The 4,295-nt window shown below is 46.6% G+C and overlaps 1 protein-coding gene across 1 annotated transcript in view; it reads left to right on the top strand.

The window, feature by feature from the left end:
• The first annotated feature begins 827 nt into the window (after window positions 1-827).
• The window catches only part of COL6A3 (collagen type VI alpha 3 chain), a 98,735-nt gene continuing 95,267 nt past the window's right edge, over window positions 828-4,295 (top strand). The window contains exon 1 of the mRNA XM_069103147.1: window positions 828-1,317. The gene's annotated coding sequence lies outside the window, so the exon portion shown is untranslated. The remainder of the gene's footprint in view (window positions 1,318-4,295) is intronic.

Below are 4,295 nucleotides of genomic sequence, written 5' to 3'. Positions count from 1 at the left end.
CAGAGACAGAGAGACAGATAGACAGACAGAGGGAGACAGACAGAGACAGAGAGACAGAGACAGAAAAACAGAAAGAGACAGAGAGACACCTAGAGACAGAGAGAGACACAGAAACACAGAGAGACAGAGACAGAGACAGAAAGACAGAGAGACACAGAAACAGAGACACAGAGAGACACAGAAAAACAGAGACAGAGAGACAGATAGACAGACAGAGGGAGACAGACAGAGAGACACAGAGAGACAGAGACAGAGAGACACCTAGAGACAGAGAGACAGAGACACATACAGAAAGATAGAGATGCAGAGAGTTCAGCTTTATAGAAATGGACATTTCCCAATACTCTGTTATCCCAAAGTGAGATGGATTGTTTTGGGAGGCAGTGGTTTCAGATGTTACTTGGGCAGTCTCTTCTTTGGGATACTATGGGAGAGGGGTGATTCCTGGTCAGGTAGGACTTGGAACCAGATGATTTCTCCTGGTTTCAAGATTCTAATCTTGGGTTTCTAATCTCCTCCCCTTGTTTCCTCAAAAAGAGCTAGAATTTGGGTGAATGGAAGACCTGGTCAGTTATGACTGCTGATTTTTGGAAAGTAAAGTTTAATTTAATAGTTATTGGGAGAAGCCTTGAGTCCAGACTTCAAGAAGAAAACTGAGGGTGGGGTCCCGGTGTGTGTGTGTGTGGAGGCTGCAGGCTGCATTTCCTGTTTTCTTCTTTCAGTGATGTTGGAAAATTGTGCAGGAAAAGCTCTGGCTACCAAGGAGAGTCCAAGAATTCATGTTCTCTCCTCCTCAGGGCCCTGCCCAAAAGGTGATGAGCACATGTGGAACAGAGGTCCTTGGCGTCTGGGGGTGCAAGGGTCCCACTGCAGGCTTTGTGGGATGAAGGCAGGACTCAAAGTGTGACATCAGCCTGCAACGGGGGCCAGAGGCAACAAAGCAGGAATCTGGTTTTCATTTAGAGTTTGGGTCAGTCACTCAGTGAAGAGGAAAAGGAGGGAGGAGGTGGAGGAGGAGGAGGAGGCAGAGAGCCCTCCACTGTATCACTGGAGAGGATTTAGTTCTCAGCTGTAGCCTCCCACTGAAGGCAGTTGAGTTCACCACGGCCACAGCCCTCTTGGAAGCAAGCAGTGCAGAGGGCTCGCTCTCTCCTTCATAGGCTGCAACCCACACCTCCTCCCACCCTGCTCCTTTTGGGGCAGAAAAGCAGCCTCAAGAAAGGCCACTCTGACACAGAGGGAGGCAAAGGATGAAGCAGGCGCAGACATAATCAAACACCGAGGTCCAATACGCATAATTCTTCAGGTTTGCTCAGGGTAAGTTGTCTTGCTTCTTAGGTTTCCTTCCCTGCTCTTTCCAAAGGCTGAGCTCAAGAAAATGCCTGAAACCTGAGGGCGCTCGGGCTGAGCAGCTACAGCAGTGCTGGCTGGCCCTTTTCCTCCCAATACTTTGGTTTGGGATGGAAGTTCCAAGGGCGTCTTTTCTCCATTCCTTGGGGAACATTTGTGTTTCTGTAGAGTGAGGACTTCCCCAATGGATTCTTTCCTCTGTTTGCTTCATGGGTTTGCAAAAAGTCTGTCAAATCCTTCAGAATTCATTATTCAGTTGATTTTTAGGAATCATAAAAAAGTCACCTCTGTGATCAGCCTAAGTTAACATGCGGGGAGATCTCAGGGGAAGCAAGCAAGGAGTGAGCCTCCTCTGGGGCTCCTCTTTTGGGAGTCAGAAAACTTGCATTCCGATTCCAGCCCTGCCACTTGTACTCGGTGTGACCTAGAGCAAGTCTCGGTTTCCTCATCTGGAAAGGGAATTTGAACTAGGCAATCTCTGTGGACCCTTCCTTGATAATTCTGTGACCCTCCGATCATCTGTGGGGTCAAATGAGAATGTATGCAGAACATTTTGCAACCTTAAAGCTTTCTATAATAATTATTATTGCTTATTATTTTTTAAGATGAGAGTTTTGCAAGATAACTGCAAACATTCCTTACAGTTCTAAGTGCATGTTGCCATGAGTCTAAAACAAAGCCTTCTAGAGCTTTCTTCTCACACTGAGATTTGCAGGATGGTATGGGCCGGGATGGGTGAGGGATCGGGTACCAGTTAGTGCCCTACAGAGACTTGGTATGAGATTATAGCTCACACCAAGAACCAAACTATATCAAACCAAGCCAAATGAAGGAGTATTTGCCTGGAACGTTGGAGCTGGTGTGTTTGGGGTACCCAGAGGACACTTCCCAAGGGTGTATCTTGGACAAGGACTAGCATGGATTCCTCACCTGGGACTGTGGGGAATAAGGGTTTCCATCTCTGTGCTATCAAGACAGAGAGGATGGGATTCCCACAGATTCCTGCTCCTGGTGTGTACAGGTCCCATGCCCATGCCAAGCTGGGGAGCTCTCGGAGAGCTGTTCTCCACCAGGGTGTGGTCAGGCAGGGCTGGCGCCTGCAAACAATTGGGGTAGGGGTTGGGTGGGGCTTTGTTCTCTTCTCACTGAGGTGCCTCTGTGGAGGGCACAGCTTACTTAGGGAGGCAGCTGCCTTCCAGCCTCAGTGGGTTACCTATGGGGAGGACTGACTGAAATAGGTTTTAGGTTCAGGTCCCATTATCTCAATGCTCTTCTATCTACTGCCCACAGGGCAAGGCAGGACAGGGTAGGGAGGGGCAACACCTCGGAATGGGCAAGAGGTGGACTCAGAGTTTCTAATTGTTCCATGTTAACCAGGTTTGTATACTCCAGGGGAGCCACAAGCAGGCATACGATGCTAGGGTTTTGTTTTTAATCAAAATACTCTATTACAAATTCCCTGTGTGATCTTGGGCAGATCATTTCCTCTCCATGCACGCCTGTTTCCTCATCTGTAAAATGAATGGGTTGAACTTAGATGATCTTTGAGGTCCCTTCTGGCTTCCAATCTATGATCCTATGACCTCTCTGAGCCTCAGTTTACCTCTTTCTAAAATGGTGTTTTGGACCAGATATTTTCTTTTATCTCTAGAGATATCAGCCCATGATTAATATGGGGAAACCCTTCACCAATACAGGTTTCAATCTCTCCATAGTTTTGCAGGCAGAGTTTGTGAGTTACAGCTTGATGGCTAGGAAAATGCCATGTCCTTAGGGGAAGGGGTGCTCTGGCAAATGTTCATTGATGGGAGACAAGCTACTTTGAAGTAAAGTGAAGTTTGGATCAGAAGGAGAGACTGTTGGAGCCACTCTGACTTCCTCAATTCACAGATGGGGGAGAGTGGGGCCCAGAAAGGGGAGGTGTTGTCTCCAAGGAGATCCAGCTGTTTAGTGACAGGGTCAGAGGTAGACCTTGGGTCTCCATTTGGACCAGTGTGCTCACCACTGCTGAAATGAAGGAAATATTAACACATCTAAACCCAAATAATGGATAATTTGTGTCCCCCCATTTTTTGAAATGCACGATGTGACCTTATTTCTCAGAATATGAACACTCCTAATAAAACCTGGCTTACATGGAAATGAAAATGAATTTTCACTTTCTGAGTCCCAAGCAACAAGGAGAAGTGTCCTGCCATTGTTCCACCAAATTGTCTTTTATCAATTTGTATGTTCATATATGCTCACATGCTGTCTTCTTGAGTAGAATGTGACCTCCTTGAAGGGAAGGGCTACCCTGTCTTTGTCTTTGTATGCTCATGTCTTAGCACAGAGCTTGGTGCTTGATGATTGATCAGGTAGTGGGACTTGACAGGTGGTCCATGGACAAGCCACATGGCATTGGTGGGAGGGCTCACTGAAATAAATTGCTTATTATAGGGTCATCCTTTTGTACTAAGACTCAGTGCTCCTGGTGAGGGGGATGTGATGGAGTGAATGAATGTTGATTTGTTCAGGGTATGGGCCATCCCTCAGCCCACCATCTGGTTGTGGACAATGACCAGGAAAGAGTGTAAGAGGAGGTGGGTTGGGTGGGAGTGTGGAGGAGGCACTGAGGAACAGTTTGTATTTGCTCAGGGTTGGGTCCATGACTAATTCATTCTCTCTTCTCTTAATCCATCAACTTTGAATGAACAAAGCCTAGGAAAGACTGCATAAGATGGTGGTATGGTTGGGTTAGTTGTGTAAAGTAGGAATGGAGGAAAGAATTTGTATTTTTTCAGCGTTAGGTCCATAGCTAGTAATTTCTTCATCTCTCAGTCTGTCAACTGGTCATGAGTAAAGGAAAATTAAAGAATAGGAAAACTAAGGGGTGTGTGTGTGTGTGTGTGTGTGTGTATGTGAGAGATGAAGAAATTACTAGCTATGGACCTAACGCTGAAAAA

Source organism: Petaurus breviceps, unplaced genomic scaffold (assembly GCF_028583685.1).
Source record: "Petaurus breviceps papuanus isolate PSGF00001 unplaced genomic scaffold, PetGlider_PUasm1.0 567, whole genome shotgun sequence".
NCBI lineage: Eukaryota > Metazoa > Chordata > Mammalia > Diprotodontia > Petauridae > Petaurus > Petaurus breviceps.
Note: the sequence above shows the minus strand (reverse complement) of the source record. Positions and strands in the feature narration are given on the sequence as shown.